At 44.2% G+C, this 14,108-nt stretch overlaps 1 protein-coding gene across 3 annotated transcripts in view; it reads right to left on the reverse strand.

Moving 5' to 3' along the window:
• The window catches only part of CLSTN2 (calsyntenin 2), a 615,839-nt gene that overhangs the window by 143,252 nt on the left and 458,479 nt on the right, over positions 1-14,108 (reverse strand). The gene's annotated exons all lie outside the window — the stretch shown is intronic.

The following is a 14,108-nucleotide window of genomic DNA, read 5'->3' on the forward strand; positions in this document are numbered from 1 at the left end:
CCAAACCTCCAGGCCGTTTCCTTCACACAAAGAATTGTCACACTGGAAAAAGAGGCCTCCAGAGACCCAGGTCAACATGCTCATTTCATGGATGGTAAAGTTGAAGCGTTTCACACATGGAAATGTCACCCATCAAGTGTATCCGGCAGAAAGGAGGGGAGTCACAGTTGCGGGGGTGGGGGGTGCTGGTGACTGTCCTAGTTTGCTGCTTTCCCGCTTGCCCTCGCCTGGTGTGAGAACAAGGATTTTGCCCACAGCCTAAAGATAAATGGCTGTAGACGAAGGAGAAAAAGGCCAAAGCTTGCATAATTGTTTGTCCCTTGAACCACCAGCGTGAGCATTGCTGGGGAACTCGTTGAAAATACAGACTCCCAGGCCTGACCTGGACTCCTGAATCAGATTACAGGTTGTTGTGTTGTTTTTTTTTTTTAAACCAGGTTCCCTGGTGAGCTATTTGTCTGCTCACTAAATGTGAGCAGCTCTGCTCTGTCCTTTCCTCCTGGCTTAAACGCCCCATGGTGCTGCAGCCAGCTTCCCACCCCTCCAGCCTCCATTAAGTCTCTCCACCCACCACTTCCCTGGCGGGAGAGGGGCACCAATCAGGTGCAATTTTCTCTCAAAACAGCAGGCGTGAGTCTGAGTTCCAGAAGCCCCGTGGAGCCTGAAAAGCTAACTTCTTAAAGAGCTGAACATGTTGTGAAATTAATGCATTTCTCCCCCTCAGCTGGGTTAATGTGTATTATAACTATTTCTCTGCATTAAAATTATGAGGCCATGAAAACATCTTCTTTTTCTCAGTTGATGGATATTTATTTCTTGAACCCCGACTGCAAGTAAGCTGTGTAGTAAGTGCCTTGTGAAATACTGAAAACTTGAGACACGTTCTCTTCCTGACTTGTCAGGGAGACAGTGTGTAGATGTCCAGAAAGACCACTCATGGTGCAAGGGAGGGGGGGGTGGTAAACATCACACGACACGGGCAGCAAAGAATTCATCTCTAGGCTGCTGGGGGTAAAACACAGACTTGGAACCTCCCACAGACTTGGAGGCTTCGAGTCACGTTCTAGGTTTTCCACTTTGACTCACTGCTGTAGTTGAATTATGACGACTGTGGGTCTCAGTTGTGTCACATAGAAAATGGCCCAGGAGATGGTGTTGGAGGAGGGCATCTACTCTGATGCATCCCAACACTGTTGGCACCGGGGTGAGGTGCCTAGTGTGCACAATTTAAGGGGGTCCTCATTCTGGAGGCAATCAGGTGTTTTCTTGCCTCTAGTCCAGGCCCTGGCCAGCTGTTCCAGAGAGGAACAGTCTCCTGATGCTGTGGGGAGAAGGGATAACATGACGGCACACCTGCTCTGTACCTAGTGCCGAGCTCCGGATCTCCACCTGGGTGACCTTATTCAATCTTCATAGCAAACCTGGAGGCAGGTGCTTTATGCCGATTTGTCAAATTAAGAACAAGGAGGAGGAGGAGAAGGAGGAAGAGGAGGAGGAGGAAGAGAATCAGAATCAGAGAGGTTACTACTTGCTCCAGGTCACAGAGCTGAAGACAGTGTAAACCCCAGGTATGGCTGGCTGACCCCTGAGCCGGGCCCTTTCTCCTCCACCGCACCATCCATAAGCAGCCCCGTAATTTCAAGGGCACTGCACTGGGGATTGCTTCCAGTAGCATTCTATATTCCCATTCAGGTCTCCCTCTGGAGAGAAATCCCCCATTTTACATATAGGAAGCATGCCCTGATCTCTCACTAACAATGTTTTCTGAGATGGTCAATCAATACCAATCTTACCTGTAGGCTTTTATTTTTTATTATTTCATCGATCCTCAATTTCATTATGAGCACTCCATTTTCACTACACCCCCTCCTGGCCATTTCTCAGATGTAGGTGTGGAATCATGGACAAGACAGACAGGTTGCAGACTGGGCCCCACCAAGAGGGCCGATTCACACTCTGTCACTGTTGTTCAGGGTCGGGGGTGACACTGTACTGCCTCTTGGACAGGGTTAAACCTGCAGCCCTCAGGGCGGAAGGGTAGGTTTCATCTGGTTCTCGCGTTTAATTTCTGCTTTGAGTTGGCTGTTGTTGAATGCACGAACTTCTGAAGTGCCTGCCTTGTGATTCCCAAGATCAAGGCCAACGTGGGAATATTACCAGCAAATGTGCCCAACCTGGCTCTGGGGCAGTCTCTGGAGTGCCCCACCACTGCATGATTATAGGACCAATCAGACCATTTTTCTTTGAAGAGTTGAGTTAAACTGAAAATAAATGAGGGTCATTTTCTGTTGGAAACATTTGATCACAACTAAAATGGTTCTCAAGACTCAGAAATCCTTAATAAGAGGGAAGGAGAGGACAGAGGAAAAGGAGACACAGGGGAGGGAGAGACATAGGAAGCTTCGGGGCCACACATTTCATCCAAGGCCAGCTCAGTTCAGTTCAATGGACCAGAACTTTCGGAGAGCCAAGCAAGCACCAGGAACTTGCCTGTGGCACCAGAGACACAAAGGAAAGCACTTGGATCCCTTATAACACAAGGACGGCCAATCCTTGAGCACTCATTACCCAGAGGAGACAGCAAGGAAACAAGGGTATGTGATGCTCACATAGTCTCACCAGCTCAGTATGAGACAGGATTTAGCCTCTTTTGAACAAAAGCTAGAATTCATGCGGCCCTCATCCCACCTCTTCATCTGATACTTGTGCTCCTGTTGCAAAAACACGCATTCAGTTTTTTATCCATTCATTCACCTTGTAGGTATTGATTAGGGACTGCGTGCTCAGCACTGGTGAAACATGGATGAGCAAAACCAAACCCAGTCCTAGCATATATGCTGCTGGCAGTTCAGCGTGGGGGACAATAAGCAATCTGATGATGACATCCCTAAATAAAGAACAGTGATCATGATGCGTGATTGAAGGAGAGCTTCGCGGTACTAAGACAGTTCTGACCTGTCTGCCGGGCGGGGAGCACTACCTGAGGATGCGACAGCTGAGCTGAGATCCCAGGAGGAGAAGGAGGGACATGCCCAGGCCAGGAGGGAGGAAACTGAGTTTCAGGCAGAGGAGCAGATGCCCTGGGGGCCCTTCAGCGGGAAGGGACATCTTGAGGCCACCAGGCCTGCAGGGGCCAGGGTGGCAGGAGCACAGGCCCTGGGGCAGGGCCAGCTTCACGGGCATGTGACCTGAGAGCCACATGGCACTCCATGCTTAAGAGGACCCTGAGCTTGGTTTAAACCTCTGTTGTTGCCATCTTGAATTCTTAATCATTTTGTCTTTGAACTTGCGTTTTGTACCTGAAGTCTGATGGGACAATGCAGCAAGTCCGGGAGCAGAGGAGACAACGATCCATTGTTCTGTCTGCCCCATTTACTTCCAGCACTCAGGATACCCAGTGAGCACAGAAACTCAGTGCCCTTACACTGTGTGGGAGTTCAGCGGACGCAGTGCGAAGGTAAGCGCATGGTGTCCAGGACTGAGAAAGCAGGCAGCGGACAATCCCGAGAGGTACCTTTCCTGTTCGAACCAAAATTGCTTTGAATGCAGAAGGAAGGCAGGGATGTTTTAAGAAACATGACCAACCAAAGAACTCTGTCTTGTCTTTTCTTACTCATGGTACTTCCCTGTAGTAGTCAAACACTTAGGCTAAAGACGGCAGAGAGGAGGAAAGCTAGGACACCCTGCAGTTCCTTTTGTTTGGGGCTGCCCTTCCTACCAGTAAACCGAGGGTAGAGAGCGTGGATAAAATGTGTGCACATCAAGAAGCAAAATAAACACAGTCGAGCGCCGTTTGTGTTTGTGTGGCATTTACAATGCTCTGGTAAAGAACTGAATACATAGGCACACGTGAGCTATGAAATGTGAATTCTGTAATTTTCGGAGACTCTGCACAGCAGTTAACTGCTCTTATATTTGCATTTGCAACTGGCATTGCATAGTATATAGATGAATGGTAAAATTCATGCCCATAATTTAGCATTCTAATCTGTCTTTACTTACAACGGCGTCGAGTAGCAAATTAAGAGACCACAAATTGAGAGAAGATCTGTAGAAGGAAGGTCCCGGGATGGAGCGTGAAGGCGGAAGGATATTTAAAATTGCGGGCTCGGGTGCTGGTATGTGACTCACTGGGCTGCCTCCATGTTTTGTGAGGTCTACCACTGGAATGTGTTATTACTAATAAAGAACTGCAGTCGGGGTGGGGGGCAATGTGTATAAAGGGTCTGTAATGGTGCCGATAAGTGGTGGTGTCCATGTAAACATGTCACTTCTAAAAAGTGGCTTTCTAATGTGCTTTCATGGGTAGGAGAGTAGCGCAGTGATGGATACGCACGCCAGCCAGCAGTGGGCGCTGTGGGGAAGTGAGGCCGGCAGCACTAGGCTGCCAGGCCTCTGGCTGTGACCTGCCCTGACTGTGGCCCCAGGACGCTGAACTCGACTTCCCCAAAGGCCCCCTTGAAAGGCTAGGCCGGAAGATGGGCCCCTGCAGGGCTGGGGGGAGGGGCATGAGGCTCTCGCCCCTCCGCACCCCTGTCTGCCCCACAGGTGCCTTCTCCTCCCATAGTGCACCCTTGCAACACCTCGGCCGACACTGCCGGAGCTGCTGCTCAAGTCCTCCCGGAAGAGTCTGGGGCAAAGGAATGAAATTGATGCATGAATGGGGGAATGAAACAGATTTTTAGAATATATTTTGATCCTAACCTTGAATACCCTTGAACAGCAGGTTGTGTTGATTCCATTTTTCAGATGAGGAAACTGAGTCTCAGAGAGATCAACTAGTTCACCCAAAGCCACTGTGATAGTAAGGACCAGATCAAGGACGGATTTAGACCCTCTGATTCTAACTCCAGCACCTTCTTTGTTCTTTCTTGTTGCCTATCACTGGGCCAGTGTGACATTCTAGGATACCGGGTCTCCAAGTGTGATCTGTGGACCCCTGGGATCCTGAGACCCCTTCTGCCGGGTCCACAAAGTCAAAATTAGCTCTCTACTGACACTAATGCATTATTTGACTTTTTCACTGTGGTGATAACTTGTACTGATGGTACAAAAGCAACAGTGAACAAACGTGCTGTGCCTTAAGTAGACCTGGCTGAATTCTTTCCCACATAGAGTTGGAGTAAAAAAAGTAAAAAAAAAAAAAAAAAAAAAAAAAAAAAGCCAATTTCACCTAAGAATGACTTGAGGGGCACCCGAGAGGTTCATTGGGTTAAGCATCTGACTCTTGATTTTGGCTCAGGTCATGATCTGACTTCATGAGATGGAACCCAGTATTGGGATCTGCACTGACACCACAGAGGAGCCTGCATAGGATTCTCTCTCTCTCCCTCTCTCTCTCTCTCTCAAAATAATAAACTTTTTTGGAAAAAAACACAATGACTTGAATCATGCAGTAAATATTATTGATTTAGTTAAATCTCAGTGCTTGAGTACACATCTTTTTCATATTCTGTGGAACAAAATGGAAAGTATAGGTAAAGGACCTTGCACAGCAAAGTATGCTCTAAGAAAAGCATTTGTGTGGGTTGAGTGGGAGCTGAACTAGGACCTTTTTTCATGGAATGCCTTTTTGACTTGGAAGAATGATTGTTAGGCAAACTAGGTTTATTCAGATTGGAGGGTGTGGCGGACATTGTTTTAAAAGTAAGCCTGTCACTCCAAAGAAAAGAACCGGTAGGATTTGTCGCCAGTGACAAAATGAGAGCTTTTAATTTGGAAAACTTGTGTCTGCCACATTAAGTTTTAACCATTTACCAATATATTAATACTTTTCTGATGAGATGGTTAGTGGTATTAATGAGGGTGACTGTGTGATATTGTAGAATGAAATACATCGGGTTTTGAAAGATGTACTTGCCAGGGAATCACTGTCTTCCAAACGATCAGTGTGTAGTATTGCACAGTCGTGTTATGGGTAAAAGAGCCATTCAAAGAGCGAGTACAGGGGTGCCTGGGTGGCTCAGTCGGTTGAGCCTCCGACTTCAGCTCAGGTCACGATCTAGCGGTCCGTGAGTTCGAGCCCCGCGTCGGGCTCTGGGCTGATGGCTCAGAGCCTGGAGCCTGTTTCGGATTCTGTGTCTCCCTCTCTCTCTGCCCCTCCCCCGTTCACGCTCTGTCTCTCTCTTTCTCAAAAATAAACAAACATTGAAAAAAAAATTTAAAAAGAGCGAGTGCATTTTAATGTAGTGGTCAGTATATGGTAAGTTCCTTGATGCGATTTCAGATTCCTTATTATAACGAACCTTTAAGAAACTATTACTTATGAAGTTCTGGTGTTGTATCCGAGAAGAATATCTACAATTATCCAAAAAGATTTTTAAAATTTCCTCCCTTTTCCAACTACATACCTGGGCGAGGCTATATTTTTTTCTGCTTGCATACTTCACCTAAACAAATGTATCTCAGCAGACTGAAGGCAAGTGCAGATACGAGGATCTCGCTGCCTTCCAGTAGGCTACACATTGAAGAGATTGCAAAAAATGTAAACAACAATACCACTCTTCTCACTAACTTATTTTGTTTTGGAAAATATAGTCAAACTATGTTATTTATGTTAACATGTAATGAATTTATTATTGTTATTTTTAAGTGAATTAATAGATAAGGACTTGGAAGTTTCTCAGTTTTAATTTCTTATATAGTAAATATTAATAGACACAAACCCACAAAGACAAAAGCTGTTGAGGGTCCTTAATATTAAGAGTGTAAAGGGGTCCCGAGACCAGAAAGCTTGAGAATTACCGTCCTTATAATTTACCAACTACGCTTTCCACCCAGATCATGATTCCATATCCCGTTCCTGATGCTTAAAAACACAACCTGTCACCTCTCAGAGAACTCAGAATCTCAGAGCAACACAACGTGCTTTGTATCTCGCAATCGAAGGTTTTGTAGTCGGTGCAACTAGGCAGAACTTGATGGCTCTTGGAGCCAAAGACGCTGGACTCAAACCCTACCTGTCTGGTTAACCACCTGTGTGACCCTGAGCAAGTCACCGACCTCTCTGTGCCTGTTTCTTCATCTGTAAAATGAGACGATATTAGTAATAGTCACCTCAGCAATTTTGGTTGTTGGGTGGATTAAATGAGTTAATACGTACAAAACATTTAATAGTGCCTGATATGAAGTTAAGTACTACATACGTGTTAACCCTTATCACTGCCATTATACTGAAGAAAAATCACCCACTTCTGGCAAATTCCCTGTTCAGGTTTGAGAGCTGAAGGGGCTGAATGTGGAGATCATTTCGTCAGCAGAAATATTTTGAATCATTCAAGAACAGTCTGCTCCTTGAAATACCTGGCACCTGTCAGCCACAGCTTACACACACCTGCTTTCCTGAACATCCCTGGTCAACGACTATATCCTGTGTCCCCAAAGTCTCATCCAGGCCCGGTACTGCTTCACGGGGAGAGTTTGTGGGGTAGGTTGGCTTTGTCTGTCTGATTTTGCTTGTGTCGGTGGCTGGAGGTTGTTAATGGCCTTTATTGTGCAAGAGTCAAAGGTGCTAAATAGTCAGCTCCGAGAACCATGTTACCCAAAATGGCTATGGTGCCCCCCTTGAGAAACACTGTACCCCAAGCATGTAGCCAGTCTTCTGTTGGAGCTAACGCCAGGTCAGTTTCATGGCCCCAGACCTGCGGAAAATGATAGACCTTGTAAAGGCTTCTTCTCCAGAGTGGTGAGGTGCCTCCAGATGGGGATGATGCCATCTGCTTTCCACGGCAGGCTGTGGCCTCCAGCAGGCACGCTCGGCAGACAGTGAACCCTGACCACGCTGCCAGAGGGCTGGGAGGGTGTGCTTTTGAAAGTATACCCTACACCTCTAGCTGGAGCCATCTGCAGTGACTTTAAGTACAATAAAATGGGAAAGGACAAATGCCAATCACATCAAGAGGCCATCACGTCCAGAATATCCGATCAGGGCTGAATTCAGAGATAAATCTATACTTTAAAAAAGAAAGGGTTGATTTTAAGCCCTCTTGCTCCAGATGAAAACTTAAAATATCCCCAAGTAGAAAGTTAAAGGGGAAGGTTCAATGGATCGTCACTTCTGCTGGTCCTTCGTGCGTCTGGGTGGCGGGAAGATGACCTTGTTTGGGGTCCCCGGCTCTGTTCTTCTCAGCTGTGTGACCTTGGCTGGTTCCTAAATCCCTCTTCATATAACTGAGGATGAACCATGCCTAATCCTGAAAGTGCCAAGAGGCTGCAACGACACACTAAATGTGAAAGCACCGTGCGAAGTATAAAGGTCTACCTGCTTTTTCTTATTGCGATAATAATAAATCCTGCTTCCAGCCTACAAGTAGCTAAATGCATATTGGCAGCGTACCTTATTTCTCTGAGACACCAAAGTCAGGGGGAGGGGAGGCGTCACCATTTATAGCTTTCTGTCTACTTAGTATTGAGCAAAAGAAAACATACTCTTTTATTTAAAAAGCCATCTTCCTACATTCCAAGATCAAAATTCCCTTTCTTTTTGGAAGATTTAACACTAGTTATTGCATTGCTGAAAAACCGATGAAGACAACGCATTTTTCCTTATTTGGCAACGTCTCTTGAACAAACAAGTGCTATAACAACCGATCTATATGCTGAGAGACTTGAAGAAGTCCCCCTGGCTCAGCTCGTCACAATGAGGTCAAGTAGGACTTAAAGAGATGTCAGACGGTCATTTGCTCTGCCTGGTGCCCAGGGGTCTGGCGTTGAAGGACTCCAGGTACAAAAATGTGCTGTATTCGTCATTCACTCAGCAACCTTCCCTAGGCATACATAATATAGTTAAAAGCAGCTGAGTGAATAATAATTTATAAAATTCACTGCAGCTCACATTTATTGAGCATTTACAATGGACCAGGCTCTTACTCCGGCCTACAGTGAAACCAACCTGCATCTCTTGAAGGGCTGACCTACCTGGCCAGGGGCTAGAGATCCGGATGAATCAGAGACTAGCTCTGTGTTCACAGATGGGAGAAGGAGGCAGATGACTAAAGAATTAAGCACAAGGAAGTACTCAAAGGCTGCAACAGGTGTCTGTTCTGAGTGTGGGGAGAACACAAAGCACGATGGCCAGTCAATCTCACCCTTACATGCTTCCAGACACAGTTGTGAGCCACCACGGAGCCACCACAGAAGAGTGTTATGGCTGCCAAGGGGAAAGAATATCAGCCTTAACAGCGCTGGTGGGACAGGACCCTGCCTGCGGACCCGTCATGTCTTCCTCTTGATAATGGCATTTCTGTGCCTTCATTCCTAGCAGAAGGCTAGTACAGGTCATTGCCTGGCCTATGAGATGGCTCTTTCCTCGTCCTGTCGTTTGCTGTGCCCTTGCCGGTGGGAGCCACACCCTTGCCCTCCTGCTGACCTCGCTGGTTGATCCCAAGGCGTCCACAGTTCCGGTCAGGTGTTACCACATGGGAGGATGAGGGAGGGAGCCAGGAAACCACACTGACTAGGATAGTGACTGAGTTCATAATGACTGAATTAAAAAAAAAAATTAATGTTTATTTATTTTTGAGAAAGAGATGGAGTGCCAGGAAGGGAGGGGCAGAGAGAGAGGGAATCCGAAGCAGTCTCCAAGCTCTGAGCTGTCAGCACGGAGCCCAATGTGGGGCTTGAACCCATGAACCGTGAGACCACCACCTGAGTCAAAGTTGGACGCTCACCTGCCTGAGCCACCCAGGCACCCCATAATGGCTGAATTTTTAATGTTTGGCAAGAATGTGTTAAAACTCTGTGTCTCAAAAATTACTGACCCGAATGCAATTACCACATGGGCACACACACCTTTCTCACTGCCAAACAGGAACAGGGGACTGTCAAATAAGGGTAGAGAATCTTATTTAAAAATGAAGGGCTCTTGTTTGCCCACAGCTGTTAGGTGCAGTTCAGTCAGATCCACTCCATGATCATTATCTGGAATCTACTTCAACTAACCCCTACTTGTCCTTTAGGGGAAGTAATGGATGTTGAAGTGCCTGGAGAGTGAAAAATGTCCTATGCAAATGTCATGGCCCTTTAGCACTCTACAGTTATCTCCATCAACAAAGTTTTTGTAAGCATCTACCTCCTGCAGGGAGGGAATCTTAGGAGATACTGAGGTCCCCAGAATTAGGGCCAGGGCTTACAACTTCAGAAAGAGGAGCTATCCATAGGACCAAATAATTCTTTTCTTTTCCTTTTTAAATTTTTTAATGTATATTTATTTTTGAGAGACAGAGAGATAGCACGAGTGGGGGAGGCACAGAGAGAGAGGGAGACACAGAATCCGAAGCAGGCTCCAGGCTGTGAGCTGTCGGCACAGAGCCCAACGTGAGGCTGGAACCCATGACTGTGAGATCATGACTTGAGTGAAGTTGGGTACTTAACCGACTGAGCCACCCCTCTTTTCTTTTACTTAATCATAGTATAGTTAACATACAGTGTTATATTAGTTTCAGGCATACACTATAATGATTCAACAAATCTATACATTGCTCTGGTCTCACCATGATGTGTACATTTGATACCCTTTATCTATTGCACACATTCTCCCACCCACTTCCCCTCTGGTAACCACCAGTTTGTTTTCTGAATTTATGAGTCTGGCTTTTTTTTTTTTTTTTTTGGTCTCTTTTTTTTTTTTTTCACTTTTTGTTTCTTAAATTCCATGTATGTATGAAATCATATGGTATTTGTCTTTTTCTGACTGACTTATTTCACTTAGCATTATACCCTCCAGATCCACCCATGTTGTTGCAAATGGCAAGATTTCATTCTTTATGGCTGAGTAATATTCCAATATATATTCTATTATCTATCTATCTATCTATCTATCCATCTATCTATCTAGATACAGATAGCACATTTTCTTTACCCATTCATCTATTCATGGACACTTAGGTTGCTTTTGTATCTTGGCTATTATAAATAATGCTTCCATAAACATAGGGGTGCATATATTTTTATCAATTAGTATTTTTCTTTTCTTTGGGTAAATATCCAGTAGTAGAATTACTGGATCATGGGGTAATTCTGATTTTAATTTTTTGAGGAACCTCCAAGCTGCTCTCCACAGTGGCTGCACCAATTCTGCAGTTCCACTAACAGTGCAGGAAGGTTCCTTTTTCTGCACATCTTTGCCAACACTTGTTATTTCTTGTGTTTTTTATTTTAGCCATTCTGACAGGTGTAAGGTGATATCCCACTGTGGTTTTGATTTGCACTTCTCTGATGAGGAGTGATGTTGAGCATCTCTTCATGTGTTTGTTGGCCATCTGGATGTCTTCTTTAGAAAAATGTCTATTTAGATTCAATGCAATCCCAATCAAAATTGCACCAGCATTCTTCTCGAAACTAGAACAAGCAATCCTAAAATTCATATGGAACCACAAAAGGCCCCGAATAGCCAAAGGAATTTTGAAGAAGAAGACCAAAGCAGGAGGCATCACAATCCCAGACTTTAGCCTCTACTACAAAGCTGTCATCATCAAGACAGCATGGTATTGGCACAAAAACAGACACATAGACCAATGGAATAGAATAGAAACCCCAGAACTAGACCCACAAACGTATGGCCAACTCATCTTTGACAAAGCAGGAAAGAACATCCAATGGAAAAAAGACAGTCTCTTTAACAAATGGTGCTGGGAGAACTGAACAGCAACATGCAGAAGGTTGAAACTAGACCACTTTCTCACACCATTCACAAAAATAAATTCAAAATGGATAAAGGACCTGAATGTGAGACAGGAAGCCATCAAAACCCTAGAGGAGAAAGCAGGAAAAGACCTCTCTGACCTCAGCCGTAGCAATCTCTTACTCGACACATCCCCAAAGGCAAGGGAATTAAAAGCAAAAATGAATTACTGGGACCTTATGAAGATAAAAAGCTTCTGCACAGCAAAGGAAACAACCAACAAAACTAAAAGGCAACCAACGGAATGGGAAAAGATATTTGCAAATGACATATTGGACAAAGGGCTAGTATCCAAAATCTATAAAGAGCTCACCAAACTCCACACCCGAAAAACAAATAACCCAGTGAAGAAATGGGCAGAAAACATGAATAGACACTTCTCTAAAGAAGACATCCGGATGGCCAACAGGCACATGAGAAGATGTTCAACGTCGCTCCTTATCAGGGAAATACAAATCAAAACCACACTCAGATATCACCTCACGCTAGTCAGAGTGGCCAAAATGAACAAATCAGGAGACTATAGATGCTGGAGAGGATGTGGAGAAACAGGAACCCTCTTGCACTGTTGGTGGGAATGCAAATTGGTGCAGCCGCTCCGGAAAGCACTGTGGAGGTTCCTCAGAAAATTAAAAATAGACCTACCCTATGACCCAGCAATAGCACTGCTAGGAATTTATCCAAGGGATACAGGAGTACTGATGCATAGGGGCACTTGTACGCCAATGTTTATAGCAGCACTCTCAACAATAGCCAAAGTATGGAAAGAGCCTAAATGTCCATCAACTGATGAATGGATAAAGAAATTGTAGTTTATATACACAATGGAATACTACGTGGCAATGAGAAAGAATGAAATATGGCCTTTTGTAGCAACGTGGATGGAACTGGAGAGTGTGATGCTAAGTGAAATAAGCCATACAGAGAAAGACAGATACCATATGGTTTCACTCTTATGTGGATCTTGAGAAACTTAACAGAAACCCATGGGGGAGGGGAAGAAAAAAAAAAAGAGGTTAGAGTGGGAGAGAGCCAAAGCATAAGAGACTGTTAAAAACTGAGAACAAACTGAGGGTTGATGGGGGGTGGGAGGGAGGGGGGGGGTGGGTGATGGGTATTGAGGAGGGCACCTTTTGGGATGAGCACTGGGTGTTGTATGGAAACCAATTTGACAATAAATTTCATATATTGAAAAAAAAAAAGAAAAAAAAAAAGAAAAATGTCTATTTAGGTTTCCTGCCCATTTTTAATCAGATTATTATTATTATTATTGGTGTTGAGTTGTATAAATTCTTACTTATTTTGGATGCCAACCCTTTATGAGATATATCATTTGAAATTATCTTCTCCCATTCAGTAAGTTGCTTTTTTGTTTTGTTGATGGTTTCCTTTACTGTGCAGAAGATTTTCATTTTGGTGTAGTCTCAATAATTTAATTTTGCTTTTGTTTCCCTTGCCTAAGGAGACATTTCTCGAACAATGTTTCTATGGTCCATGTCAAAGAAACGTTTTCTCCTTGGAGTCTTATGGTTTCGGGTCTCATATTTATGTCTTTAATTCATTTTGAGTTTATTTCTGTGTGTGGTATGAGAAAGTGGTCCAGTTTCATTCTTCTGCAAGTAGCTGCCTGGTTTTCCCAGGACCATTTATCAAAGAGACTGTCTTTTCCCCACCGTATATTCTAACATACTTTGTCATTGATTAATTCATCATATAAGTATGTGTTTATTTCTGGGCTTTCTATCCTGTTCTATTAATCTATATGCCTATTTTTGTGCCAGTACCATACTGCTTTGATTACTACAGCTCGAATCTGTAGCATATCTTGAAATCTGGGATTGTAAGGACCAAATAATTAATGAGTGCTAACATATTCTCAAGATAAAACAACGGAACATTACAAACTCCTCAATTAACCAGGAGAATACCTGAAGACTAATATTTAAATAGAATTGGTACAAATCATACTGACAGGTAAAACCTTTAAATGTCTTCCGGTCTCCTTTTTCTCAGTGTCCAAGCAGGGTCTTAACATACGGTCTCAACACTGAACCAGTCAGAAGTTCTAGTCCATACAAACCTGAAGGTTTTGTTCGCCTCCACCCAGTTTTTTTCTCCACCTGATTTTCTTTAATTAATTTTTCTCATCTACAGTGTCTCTAGGAATTTGGATAGACATGGGATGTAGGTTTCCCTTCGAAAGATGCCTTGTGACTACTCTGCACTTTTCAGGGCAGAAGCCACAAGCCACCATATGGCTTTTGAACACTTGCTATGTGGCTAGTGTGACAGAGGAACTGGATTTGAATTTTATTTCATTTTTGTCATTTTTGAATTGCTCATTTAAGAATAGTTGCTCAATTCAGTTACTGGAAAACTTTTAAGTATGTCTGGGTATGTGAATCAATTTTTTGCAACTATAAATTAT

The sequence above is a fragment of the Leopardus geoffroyi genome, chromosome C2 (assembly GCF_018350155.1).
Source record: "Leopardus geoffroyi isolate Oge1 chromosome C2, O.geoffroyi_Oge1_pat1.0, whole genome shotgun sequence".
Lineage (NCBI taxonomy): Eukaryota > Metazoa > Chordata > Mammalia > Carnivora > Felidae > Leopardus > Leopardus geoffroyi.